The 14,712-nt window shown below is 44.0% G+C and overlaps 1 protein-coding gene across 13 annotated transcripts in view; it reads left to right on the forward strand.

Moving 5' to 3' along the window:
* Positions 1–1,236: 1,236 nt before the first annotated feature.
* The window catches only part of LOC115196245 (type I inositol 3,4-bisphosphate 4-phosphatase), a 49,896-nt gene continuing 36,420 nt past the window's right edge, over positions 1,237–14,712 (forward strand). For 6 of the 13 annotated variants that reach the window (XM_029756873.1, XM_029756877.1, XM_029756881.1 and 3 more), the window contains exon 1: positions 1,237–1,391. The gene's annotated coding sequence lies outside the window, so the exon portion shown is untranslated. The remainder of the gene's footprint in view (positions 1,392–14,712) is intronic. The other 7 variants (XM_029756878.1, XM_029756879.1, XM_029756883.1 and 4 more) reach the window with 2 other exon arrangements.

The following is a 14,712-nucleotide window of genomic DNA, read 5'->3' on the forward strand; positions in this document are numbered from 1 at the left end:
TGAATGGGCATGGAAGGGTAGAAGATAACAACGCCTTGGATTAACTATCTAAACAAAATGGTTGATGGTAAATTGGTTATCTAACTAGCTACCTTCCCTGATGTGAACCTTGACATTAATGGTGTTAATGTTGCGATTGGTCTTTAGAATGTGCATTAATTCCATCAAGGGCCAAATGGCGATATCCTGTGTGAAAGGTCACAAGTCACACAACTGAAATCCTCTTCATATCATATATGCATCAACTTGTTTTTGTGCACCGCAGTGTTCTGAATGGACTAGCATTATATATGCACAAATGTGAAAGCTGCAACTGCAAATTGTGGCCACATGATGGTAGTACAGCTTAATCTAACTGTGAACTGAAGAAGAAGAACGCATACTTAATCAATAAGGCTCGAGGGGGTGTGATATATGTCCAATATACCACAGCTAAGGGCTGTTCTTACGCACGACGCAACGTGGACTATACTGGTATATTGGCCATATATCACAAACCCCCGAGGTTCCTTATTGCTATTATAAACTGGTTAGCAATGTAATTAGAATAGTGAAAATACATGTTTTGTCATATGCGTGATATACCAAGGCTTTCAGCCAATCAGCATTCAGGGCTCAAACCACCCAGTTTGCAATAGTAATAACCAGTGATATGCTCAGATAATGACATATGATAACATTTGAAATGACTGTAATAATGACTGTCTATGCAGGGCAGGAACATAATGCTGGACCATGCCTTACTGGAGCCAAGATGTTGCAAAGATAGACTTAAAACAAGGATTTAGCCTTCCTACAGGATTTAGCCAGGATTCATCACAGGTCTGGCTGAATTACTGTACAGCATCCCTCAACCACAAGAGAGTGAAGCCATTTTTATTTGAGACAGATAACTTTTATAATAATAATGATAATTATAATAATAATGTATGCCATTTAACGGACGCTTTTATCCATGTAAGTGGATTTGTATCAGTTCAATCATAGCATAGACTCATATCTTGATTATATTCTGTAGCCTGATTTTCCCAATGTCACTGCCTTCTGTTTTGAAACTAAATATAGTTCTTCATCGTGCCTTTTATTGGTCATTCCAAAATCGAATTAGATTTTTTCCTAGGACACTGTGCAAAGATGTAGCCTATCGTGATTTACTGAAAATAGATTTGTCTTCAATAAAGTTGTGTCCTTCTGAATGTGCCTCAGACTCAAGTAGGGGGAGGTTCCTTTAATGGAGTTGCGATGTCACATGATACAATGTAGCGGAGAGGCGAGGCGAGATCACACTGCGGAGTGCACAGACAGGCTGGAAACAAATGTAACAAGCGACCGTCAACACCAACCGCTCTCTCTTTCCCACCAAATTAATTGTCATCAAACGTCGTAGAAAGGTTTGTGTCTTCATCTTGAAATGCAGTTATCTGGTTAGTTGGAGAGGCAGGAGAGGTCGCCATGAGAAGGTTAGCATATTAGCTCATTTGCTCATTAATTGTTTACACCTCCTTGCAAAAAAAGCTTCAACTTCAAAGTTGTATTCTTCTCTGTATAGTCAGTTATCACCATATGCTTTTTATTTATTGCGGTCTACAGCTAGTTATTGCCTAAGATACGTTTAGGTATGAACACCACCTGCAACTTAGGCTAGTCGTCTTATTTTCACGCTATGTTTTCATATGGGAAGAGGGGAGCGAGCAGAGGATGCGCACTCTGCCTCAATGACCAAGACATACGGGGCTTTTAATGTCGGTGGACATTGTATTCTTTCCTAGGCATCCTATGTATTCTTTACTGGTATTTTATGACTGTATCTGCAGTCAGGCTGTGACATTATATCCGTAGCCCACTGGGTGCCTGTCTCTTTGTTCATCCACTTAAACACTCTTGGTCCATGATAAACCATATCCTAGTATTTTATTGAATAATCTATTACCGTGAAATTCTCTCAGCTAACATTCATGATCAACATAACGGGTTCTTGGCATTTCCAGGGCAGCATTGTACGTTCAAATCTATGACGACTGTGTTTTGTGTTGGCTGATCTTGAATGGTGGAGTTAAGGGGGTTTCTAGTTACTGAAAGTGGATGTGGTGGGTTATATAAGCCTGTTGGCAGAGTGGTGGTGCGGTTGACAGCCCTTTCCTACGAGCCTCAGTTAGTTCCACATGGCTAAAATGAAAACAAACGGTGCCATGTGTCAGCTATACAGACCAGATGGGTGCATTATTGAACACTCTCTCAGCATCATCACCACCACCACCTCCTGTGCAGTCTTCTACCAACGCTTTAACTGGAACTCTGTTTTCTTCTAGTGCTGTTTTCTTGTAAGATTACTATTGCATTTATTTTATACATTGATGTGTGTGTTATCAGTATCACCACAGCCACTGTACTTGTATTGTAAATCATCCCGTTGTGAAACAGGCTGAAGTGGACAGTGAGCGTCCAGAGGAGTTGGTTATGAACCGGTGAAACCTCATCCATGTGATTTATCACCATTCATCCTCAGCAGTGTCATCTCTGACCTGGATCTGACAGTGTAAAATGTGTATATGCATGGCTCCCTTGTAAAAGAGACCTTGGTCTCAATGGGACTCAGCAACAGGCCTACCTACACAGGCTCCTATCACACAGCTTGTTGAAATCCCTGAGAATAGCAGGAGGTTGGTTCCACCTTCATTGGGGAGGAGGGCTCATAGTAATGGCTGGAACAGGATCAATGGAATGGTATGAAATTCATCAAACACATGGTTGCCATGTGTTTGATACCAGTCCATTTTTTCCATTCCAGCCATTATTATGAGCCGTCCTCCCCTCAGTAGCCTCCTGTGCTGAGAACCCAGTGTCTCTGTCCCATCACAGCACTCAACTGTTTGTCTACGTTAAAATTGCCACCGTATACCCTAGTATATTTTGCACTACTCTTGACCGTGCGTAGTACACTATATATAGGGTGTCGTTTCGGACACAGCCTTTGTACTGCTGGATTAGCTCTCTCACATGGACCAAAGTGAAGATAATGTGTGTTTGTGGCGATATGATAAGAACAACTGATGAACATGACCAAGTGAAAAATGACATCAGTTTGAGAGACATACAGTGCCTGGCCAGAGGTGACAGCCCTTAGCTGCCTTTGCTGCGTGCTAGTTTGCATACATAATCACATTAGCATGATTTACTAATAATTCATTCAACTTTTGTAGCGCTATTTATTCCATAACGGTTCTCAAAGAGATTTTTAAAGAAAAGAAAAGACACCAGTCATGAGATGGACAGTCATTAGAGGGTTGGGAAAGTCCATGGCTTGAGTGGTTATCTGAATTGATGACCACTACAAATCACGCGAGTGGAGTGAGGTCGTAAAGGCAGACTCAGTCAGTGGTTTCCTGGTAGGAGCCATCAGAGCCAAGGTCAAGGGGAGGGGACATGCTTATTGATTGAGAGGAAGCTTATGAGTTACGACCAGGCATCTGGAAAGACCAGGAGCCGTTTCTGAGACTACTCCCAGTTGGCTTGACTAGGCTGTTGCTCACAAGATTCTACAGTGATTTGTAAACAACTACAGTACTACATTGTACTAAGTTGGGCACTGTAGTTTTGCGATTTCAAAATAGTAGCTAGCTACCTCTCTCTCGCGCGCATACAGACCCTGAGGCCACTGTGTATGTACTGTATGTATGGGGGAGTGCTGTGACTCAGCGATGGGATTTTTCTCCCACTGGGCTCAGAGGGCAACCAGGAGCCTGTTGATTCATCTCGCTCTCACTCTCTCTCTCTCTCGCTCTCTCTCAATAAATAAGCTCAGAGAAGACACTCTTAAGATTCATATCAGTATTAAACACAGTGAATCTGACACAAACAGCCAGTTGAATGCTCTGCCTACTCTGTTGCTCTTATAAGCCAATAATAGCTTCCCACATAAACACACACTCAATCAGGCTCATGCATGTTACGTCATCATATGATGCTCCTGCAACACACTACACTCAACTCTTCTGCACTCTCATGTCGTCATACACTCTTCTCCAACACACACTTTCTATGGTTGCAGACAGCAATAGCTACTCTGCCTCGCTGCATTGCCTTGCCTGTCTTTGCTGTTTTACACTGAAATACTTTAGACCTGAACCAAAGTTGTTGTTTTGGGGATATGCGCTGACAGGTCTGTAGTCAAATAGTGGCGGGTGCTATCCCGAGTCCACTGTCTCTGGCTGTGTCTCAAATGACACCCTGTACCCTACAGGGGCGGTTCTGGGGGGGGGGGGCAGTGCCCCTGTGACAACAATTTTGGCCCCCCTAAATGTGGAGTAAGCAAAAATTTGTTACGTACATTTTTTTTCCAATCATTCTTTTTTACATCCGTTATTAGACAGTGGCAACGCGGAACACTAATGATTATGAACATGGTCTTTTGCCTGCTAATACCTGCAATGCAGTGAAGAAAACGATATGACAACAATAACGTCTAATGTAACTGGCCCCTCTAACAGTACAACTGTCCCCAGCTTGGGCCCCCCAGTTGAAATGGTCTAGAACCGCCACTGGTACACTAAGATGTGCACTACTTTTGACCAGTGCCCATAATGCTCTGGTCAAAAGTAGTGCACTTTTATAGGGAATAGGGTGCCGTTTGGGACATAAACCTCTGCGTTTCCCTCTTATGCAACGGACTGAATTATTGATGATGGCAGGCTAAATGGAGACCATAAATCCACATGTGCAGAAAAGTGAAACCTGCCGTTGGTCAGTCGGTCTGGCCCTACACTAAACGATATTAAGAATAGGACCCCTGGAGAGAGGGAGGCGTGACTGCAAACTTGACACAGTGCAGGGAAGTGTTCTCCAGCTACCACATTTGATTATTTATTGGTCTGGGAATCAACAACATGTGGCAGGCCTACAGCATACAGCACTTTCACAGTTTCTTCCTGGAAGTTTCCCAAATCACTGAGGAGGTTCTGGTGCAGGGTTTAGGATGGGAACAGTGACACCTCTCCCCTTCATTCCCTTCCTCGTCTGGACAAAGCCCGTCTGGGTCCTGTCAGCCCAGTTTGTCACGAAGCATCCACAGTCCCATCTGTCCCGCTCTGTCCCTTCCTGTCCCTCTCCCTGTGTATTTCTGCTGGAGAACAGTGTCAGCCAGAGAGAAGACATTACCTTATCAGTCTGCTTCTCTTAGCTACTGCAGGAATAAGGAGGGGGAGAGGGACAGATGGGGAGAGAGAGGGTCAAGGAGGCAGGCAGAAAGTATGAGAGCAAGCGAGGAAGGGATGAATAAATTGGGAGGGGGAGCGAGATGGGTGTAATATTCATGTGTAAACATACTGAATTATAATTGGATGCATTTTACTGCTGTATCATACTGTGCTATGATTGGTTAAGACCACCCAGATGGTTAGGTCATGGTCAGTTGATCATGGTTGGAGATAAGTGAACATGCCAGTTGTAGCTAGCTAATAAAGAGCTACGTTAACAAATATCCTGTACTACTGCATTTTATTATTTTGTACAAAGCGTGCAAAACAAGACATGGTGTCAGTAAAAGGTCTTAAAAGATGGATTTTTCTGGAGTTCCTTCACCTCGAATGGACTGGGAGTCTACAAACTGACCCGATGCATGGCGTAAGTACAAACGGCATGTGGAGCTGATGTTCACGGGTCCTCTGAAGGGAAGGGAAGAGAAGAGAGAAAGTGCAGCTACCTGCTCCTTTGGATCGGTGAAAAAGGGAGAGATATTTACAACACATGGACACTTACCAAGGCTGAATCAAAGGTACTGAAAACATACAGCGGTCGTTTTGAAGCATATGTTGTGCTGAAGACCAATAGGATTTTCGCTAGGTACAACTTCCATGAGAAAGTACAGGGAGCGAGCGAGTCTTTTGAACAGTTTGTGACTGAGCTGTGTCTGCTTGTGAAAGACTGTGATTATGCAAACAAGGATGAGATGGTCAGGGACCGTATTGTATTTGGAATACACTCACCGCGAGTGAGAGAGAAACTTTTGAATGTTGGGTCTGAGTTAACGCTGAACAAAGCTATCGACATAGCCAGATCTCACGCGCTAGCACAGGCTCAGATGAAAACCATTTCGCGCGGCAGCATGAGCGCATCACGTGAACACGTAGACATCAAAGCACACCTCCGGTGCCCAGAGAGCGCGTTTTAGAATGGAGAGAGACAGACTCAAAACGCCCCAAAACATGTGGATACAAAGTGCATGGCGAACAAGGAAATTGCCCAGCTAAAGGCAAACGGTGTAATAAATGTGGTAAATGGAATCACTTTGCAAAACTGTGCAGAGCTTACTGTGGAAAAACAGTACACTCAGTGAGTGAAGATGAAATGTCAGAGTCAACCGCTGATGAAGTGTTTATTGATTCAGTGACACAGAAAAGTCATATCAGAGACAGAGCAAGCCTTTGCTGACATTGAGATAGGAACACAAGGCACAAAGCTAAAGTTCAAACTAGACACTGGTGCACAAGTAAACATTATTCCTCTGAATAAGTACCGCAGCTTGACATCTGAGTGTGAGCTACAGCCCACCATGCGCAGACTGACTGGTTATGGTGGTGAACAGCTCCCAGTAAAAGGCACATGCACTTTCAAATGCAAATACAAGGAAAGTGACATGATGTTAGACTTTTACGTTGTTGACACTAGAGCACCTGCAGTGCTAGGTCTTAAAGCATGTTTAGACATGGACCTCATCAAGCTAGTTTTATCAGTAACAGCACCAGTAGAGACAGAAAATGTACTGGAGGAGATTGCTGAGGTTTTTACAGGAAAAGGATTATTCCCAGGAGAATGTACCATTCACCTCAACCCAGACGCAACCCCTGTGGTCTACCCACCCAGAAAGATCCCCCTTGCTCTCCGTGCCCGTCTGAAGAAAGAGTTGGAGAGCATGGAGCAATCTGACATACTCACCAAGGTTACAGAACCGACTGACTGGGTAAACACGTTAGTGATGGTGGAGAAACCACGCACAGGCAAGCTCCGAGTATGTCTCGACCCAAGAGACTTGAACAAGGCTATCAAACGCCCCCATTACCCTTTACCGACGCTAGATGGCATCACACACAAGCTAGCGGGAGCACACTACTTCAGTGTCATGGACGCTAGATCAGGCTACTGGGCTATCAAGCTCACAAAAGAGTCGTCTAAGCTCACAACATTCAACACACCGTTTGGACGCTACAGGTTCCGTCGCCTGACTTTTGGGATTGTCTCAGCCCAAGACGAGTTTCAACGAAAGATCGCTGAAGTGTACGAATACTTCGACGAGGTTGTGGCAATTGTGGATGACATCCTTGTTTATGGTCGAACCAAAGAGGAGCACGACCGAAACCTCCGCGCGATGCTGCAAAGGTCCTGCGAGAAAGGAGTCCGGCTCAACCCCGAGAAGAGCACAGTCGGCGCTACAGAGGTCAGCTACTTCGGACATCTTCTCACAGCGAATGGAATCAAGCCAGATCCACAGAAGATCTCAGCCATAAAAGAACTTGGAGCCACCAAAGAACCGTGCAGAGCTGGAAACAGTGCTTGGCATGGTCAACTACTTAGCCAAGTTCGCACCCAGCCTCTCCAATGCTAATGCACCCCTGCGTCTACTGCTAAAGCAGTCCAGTGAGTTTCTCTGGGACAAGCAACACGACATTGCTTTCCAGAGTGTGAAAGACTTGATCACGAGAGAACCAGGACCAATCCTTGCCTACTACGACCCCAACAAAGAGCTCAGACTCCAAGTGGATGCGTCGAAGTATGGATTAGGTGCAGTGCTACTGCCAGAAGGAAAGCACATCGGCTACGCTTCCAAATCTCTCAGACTGTGAAATCAACTACGCTGAAATCGGAAAGGAGCTCTATGCCATTCTGTTCGAATGTAAAAGTTTCCATCAGTATGTATATGGACGACAAGTCATTGTGGAATCTGACCACAAGCCCCTTGAGTCAATCATGAGGAAACCACTAGCTGCAGCCCCGCCAAGGCTACAGAGAATGATCCTTCAACTACAAAAATACGACTTCACGATCACAACGTACAGGCAAAGATATCCCTGTCGCAGACACACTCTCCAGGAAGTTTCTTACCTACAAGGACAGCAGCCTCAGTGAAGGCATGGACATGCAAGTGCACACTGTGTACAGCAACTTACCAGTTAGTGACACAAAACTGAAGGAGATCCAAGCAGGAACAGAAAAGGACTCACAACTCACACAGCTGAGGAAAGTCATACAGGATGGATGGCCTGAGGAGAGGAGAAAATGCCCTCAGAGCGTCTCAGTTCATCACGATGGTTCCAGAATTCTATCACAAATCAACGGAATAATTTTCAAAGGAGAGAAAATCATTATTCCGACCAGTCTCAGAAGAAATTTTGACAAAGATGGCATGGCATGGTAGAGACTTTAATATCTGACAATGGGCCCTGTTACAAATCAAATGAGTTTGAATCCTTCACAAAAGCATGGGAGTTCACACATGTCACCACAAGCCCACATTACCCTCAAAGTAATGGCCTTGCTGAAAAATCTGTGCAGATTGCTAAATCACTCATGGACAAAGCAAAAGCAGACGAGAGACCCCGACCTCAGTGATGATGATGATGATGATGCTGTTGCGTGTGGGTTTGTTTAAATGCTTCTCTGCTGTGAGGAGACCGCATCCACCGCCAGGCCCTTCACTCGCTATGCAGACTGTCATCTTACCCTATAGACGAGGAACCAAGCTCAGCTGTTAGGAGCAGAGATGTACTAGTCTGTCTGTACAGCTGTAGCATGCAGCCAGATATGGATTAGCCCTTCTACAGGCCTGCACTGTGCTGTGTCACTCGCCACCATGCTGCTTCATTTACTAGCTGCTATGCTAATGCTACTATCTGCAGGCTGCCTGTAGCATTCACTGGATAAAGGTATGAATTTTTGGGGAGATTTAAAAAATAGTCTATGTATTATATCTGATTTATGTGCTAACTGGACTGTAGCCATTTTGCGAAGACTACTACTTAGCATCCCTTCTTATGCTCTGTCTGTAGAATTAGGCACTACTCTAACCCCCTATGGTGGTTTTGGCTGGGGTGATGCACTCAGATGGGCCGTTGACAGGGAATAAATAATACCCAGAGTCCTCTGCATGCTGTTCTAAACAGCCGCCCTCATCGACTGTGATGAGTGAGTCCTCTTCAGACTGCCTATGAAGGAGGAATCTAATGGCAGAAACATGCATTTATCATAGTGTGGGTTTATCTATTGATTAAATAGGAAAACAGCTCCTTGCTGCTCTGTGGCAATGTTTATCTAGTCTTTGTTGCAGTGTTCAGTGTTTAAGTCCCACTGGTGAGATTATAGGCCTAGCTTCTCGGCTACGCCAACATTGGGTTGAATCGGATGGGTTAGCGCTGAACAGTAACCAAAGCCTACACTCGCTGGGTCCCCACGACCAGGCTTGAAGAACACTGATCAATGCCAACATTCAATGTCTTCAGCTCACTGGCATTAGTCACATTTTTAGACTGTCAGTTAAATTGGGGATGTGTTTCTTCCTTAAAGTAGACTCAGCGAAATGACGTTGCCACAAGCAGAACCGGAGATATTGAGATGAGTGAGATGTAACACTTCACTATCACACACTGTGTCTTTGAATGTGCACGAGTTTGCTTCACGCTGTGAACAGTGTGGTAGCCAGGGGACCCAAAACAGTGGAGAAGTTGAGCCTCGCACTTCAACACAAAGTTTTTGCAGAAATGTAACCACTATGCTGTTCACTTTCTGCATATACAGTTGCAAGAAAAAGTATGTGAACCCTGTGGAATTACCTGGATTTCTGCATAAATTGGTCAAAAAATGTGATGTGATCTTCCTCTGTCACAACAATAGACAAACAGTGTGCTTAAATTAATAACACACATTATTGTATTTTTCTTTTCTATATTGATACATAATTTAAACATGCAATGTGTAAGTTGGGGAATGTATGTGAACCCCTAGGCTAATGACTTCTCCAAAAAGATAATTGGAGTCAGGAGTCAGCTAACCTGGAATCCATCAATGAGACAAGATTGGAGATGTTGGTTAGAGCTGCCCTGCAAAATGAAATGACTCACAATGTGAGTTTGCTACTCACATGAAGCATTGCTTGACGTGACCCATGCCTCGACCAAAAGAGATCTCAGAAAACCTAAGATTAAGAATTGTTGACTTGCATAAACCTGGAAAGGGTTACAAAAGTATCTCTAAAAGCCTTGATGTTCATCAGTCCACAGTAAGACAAATTGTCTTTAAATGGAGAAAGTTCAGCACTGTTGCTACTCTCCCTAGGAGTGGCCATCCTGCAAAGATGACTGCAAGAGCACAGCACAGAATGAAAAATGAGGTTAAGAAGAATCCTAGAGTGTCAGCTAAAAACGTACAGAAATCTCTAGAACATGCTAGAATGGTGTTCATGGGAGGACACCACGGAAGAAGCCACTGCTGTCCCAAAAAAACATTGCATGTCTGAAGTTCGCAAAAGAGCACCTGGATGTTCCACAGCTATTCTGTGGATAGATTAAACTAAAGTTGAGTTGTTTGGAAGGAACACGCAACACCGTGTGTGTAGAAAAAAAGGCACAGCACACCAACATCAAAACCTCATCCCAACTGTAAAGTATGGTGGAGGGAGCTATGGTTTGGGCTGCTTTTCTGCCTCAGGGCCTGGACAGCTTGCTATCATCGATGGGAAAAATGAATTCCCATTTTGCAGGAGAATGTAAGGCTGTCTGCCAATTGAAGCTCAACAGAAGTTGGGAGATGCAGCAGGACAACGAAGTCAATCAACAACAGAATTGCTTGAACAGAAGAAAATACGCCTTCTGGAGTGCCCCAGTCAGAGTCCTGACCTCAACCCAATTGAGATGCTGTGGCATGACCTTGAGTGGTTCACACCAGACATCCTCAAGAATATTGCTGAACTGAAACAGTTTTGTAAAGGGGAATGGTCCAAAATTCCTCCTGACCGTTGTGCAGGTCTGATCCGCAATTACAGAAAACGTTTGGTTGAGGTTATTGCTGCTAAAGGAGGATCAACCAGTTATTAAATCCTAGGGTTCACATACTTTTCCCACCCTGCACTGTGAATGTTTACACAGTGTGTTCAATAAAGACAAAAATGTATAATTATTTGTGTTATTAGATTAAGCAGACTGTTTGTCTATTGTTGTGACTTCGATGAAGATCAGATCAAATTTTATGACCAATTTATGCAGAAAACCAGGTAATTCCAAAGGGTTCACATACTGTTTCTTGCCATTTTGTTACGTTACAGCCTTATTCTAAAATGGATGAAATGTTTTTTTTGTACTGGGCTGTACGCACTACCCTCTGTAGCGCTGTACGAACAATCAGATGCCGAGCAGTTGCCATACCAGGCGGTGATGCAACCGGTCAGGATGCTCTTGATGGTGCAGCTGTAGAACTTTTTGAGGATCTGGGGACCCGTGCCAAATATTTTCAGTCCTGAGGGGGAAGAGGTGTTGTCGTGGCCTCTTCACAACTGTCTTGGTGTGTTTGGACCATAATAGTTCCTTGGTGATGTGGACACCAAGGAACTTGAAACTCTCGACCCGCTCCACTTCAGCCCCGTTGATGTTATTGCGGCCTGTTCGGACCGCCTTTTCCTGTAGTCCACGATCAGCTCCTTTGTCTAGCTCACATTGAGGGAGAGGTTGATGTTGTCCTGGCACCACACTGCCAGGTCTCTGACCACCTCCCTATAGGCCGTCTCATCGTTGTCGCTGATCAGGCCTACCACTGTTGTGTCGTCAGCAAACGTAATGATGGTGTAGGAGTCGTACTTGGCCACGCAGTCGTGAGTCAACGGGAAGTACAGGAGGGGGCTAAGCACACCACAGTGTTGAGGATCAGCGTGCCAGATGTGTTGTTGCCTACCCTTACAACCTGGGGCGACCCATCAGGAAGTCCAGGATCCAGTTGCAGAGGGAGGTGTTTAGTCACAGGGTCCTTAGCTTAGTGATGAGCTTTGTGGGCACTATGGTGTTGAATGCTGAGCTGTAGTCAATGAACAGCATTCTCACATACAGTTGAAGTCGGAAGTTTACATGCACCTTAGCCAAATACATTTAAACTCAGTTTTTCACAATTACTGACATTTAATCCTCGTAAAAATTCCCTGTCTTAGGTCAGTTAGGATCTCCACTTTATTTTAAGAATGTGAAATGTCAGAATAATAGAGTGATTTATTTCAGCTTCTATTTCTTTCATCACATTCCCAGTGGGTCAGAAGTTTACATACACTCAATTAGTATTTGGTAGCGTTGCCTTTTAAATTGTTTAACTTGGGTCAAACGTTTCGGGTAGCCTTCTACAAGCTTCCCACAATAAGTTGGGTGAATTTTGGCCCATTCCTCCTGACAGAGCTGGTGTAACTGAATCAGGTTTGTTGGCCTCTTTGCTCGCACACGCTTTTTCAGTTCTTCCCACAAATGTTCTATAAGATTGAGGTCAGGGCTTTGTGATGGCCACTCCAATACCTTGACTTTGTTGTCCTTAAGCCATTTTGCCACAACTTTGGAAGTATGCTTGGGGTCATTGTCCATTTGGAAGACCCATTTGCGACCAAGCTTTAACTTCCTGACTGATGTCTTGAGATGTTGCTTCAATATATCCACATTTTCCTTCATGATGCCATCTATTTTGTGAAGTGCACCAGTCCGTCCTGCAGCAAAGCACCCCCACAACATGATGCTGCCACCCCCGTGCTTCACGGTTGGGATGATGTTCTTTGGCTTGCAAGCCTCCCGCTTTTTTCCTCTGAACATAACGATGGTCATTATGGCCATTCAGTTCTATTTTTGTTTCATCAGACCAGAGGATATTTCTCCAAAAAGTACGATAGTGTGGTCTACAGCTTATCATGGGGGATTCAACCTCAGGCGAGCAATACCTCGAGACTTCTTTAATGTTAGACATTGCGCACCAGCAGTTATTGACAAATAGACACACATCCCCAACCCTTGTCTTACCAGACATAGCTGCTTTGTGCTGCCGATGCATGGAGAAGCCAGCCAGCTCTATTATCCGAGTCGTCGTCAGCCACATCTTGGTGAAACATAAGGTAGTCAAACGTTAATGTCCCGTTGGTAGGATAGTCTTAATCATAGATCGGCCAGTTTGTTTTCCAATGATTGCACATTGGCCGATTTAATACGGAGGGAAGTGGTGGTTTACCTACTCGTCTGCGTATTCTTACAAGGCACTCCGCCACCCTCCCCTTTTTCCTCTGTCTTTTCTTCACACTGATGACGGGGATTTGGGCCTTGTCTTGACAAAGCAGTATATCCTTCGCGTCAGACTCATTGAAGAAAAATCTTTGTCCAGTTCAAGGTGAGTAATCGCTATTCTGATGTCCAGAAGCTCTTTTCGTTCATAAGAGACAGTATCAGCAACATTATGTACAAAATGAGTTACAATGTGAAAGAAGGAACAAAATAGCACAGTTGGTTAGGAGCCCGTAAAAGCCTCCGGCGTCATTATATTACTCGACCGTAAAGGTCTGATTGGTGAGGTGCTGCAGAGATGGTTGTCCTTCTGGAAGGTTCTCCCATCTCCACAGAGAAACTCTGGAGCTCTGTCAGTGACCATCGGGTTCTTGGTCACCCCCTGACCAAGGCCCTTCTCCCCCGATTGCTCTGTTTGGCTGGGCGGCCACCTCTAGGAAGAGTCTTGGCGGTTCCTAACTTCTTCCATTTAAGAATGATGGAGGCCACTGTGTTCTTGGGGACCTTCAATGCTGCAGACATTTTTGGTACCCTTCCCCAGATCTGTGCCTGGACACAATCCTGTCTCAGAGCTCTACGGACAATTCCTTCTACCTCGTAGCTTGGTTTTTGCTCTAACATGCACTGTCAACTGTGGGACCTTTATATAGACACGTGTCATTCCAAATCATGTCTAATCAATTGAATTTACCGCAGGTGGACTCCAAGTTGTAGAAACATCTCAAGGATGATAAATGGAAACAGGATGCACCAGAACTCAATTTCAAGTCTCATAGCAAAGGGTCGAATACTTATGTAAATAAGGTATTTATTTTTATATATATTATATAACATTTTCTAAAAACCTGTTTTGACTTTGTCATTATAGGGTATTGCTTGTAGATTGAGGGGGGGAATTATTTTATCCATTTTAGAATAAGGCTATAATGTGGAAAAATTCAAGGGGTCTGAATACTTTCCGAATGCACTATAACTGCTACACCAAACAAAAACCATTGATTTCAACATTTAACAAACATTAGAATTGTATGCACAAAAACTACTTTTAACAATTAACTACAACATTCTACAACACATTTACTTGATGAACTGTGCAGGTACAAAGCTTGGTAACAGAATAAAACTGAGAGTTTACTGTAATTCTGTTACCAAACCTTGCATCTGCTGTTTTAAATAATTGTATTCATTTATTTACTGTGCACATTGTTCTAAGTAGTCATTGTGCATATATTTGTATTGTTTGTTAAACTTTGAAATCAATGTTTTTTGTTTGGCATACATTTTAAAGTGAAAAATTGGGGTCCCACCGTGGAATTGTCCTTCACTGACTGATTCTCTCTGACTTCCCTCTTTTGGGTTCCTGAAATGATGTAATCTTGAAGTTTTCTTAATCTGAACCAAGGACCTGTCTGACGACTTCCCTGTGAGATGAGGA

Source organism: Salmo trutta, chromosome 6, assembly GCF_901001165.1.
Source record: "Salmo trutta chromosome 6, fSalTru1.1, whole genome shotgun sequence".
NCBI lineage: Eukaryota > Metazoa > Chordata > Actinopteri > Salmoniformes > Salmonidae > Salmo > Salmo trutta.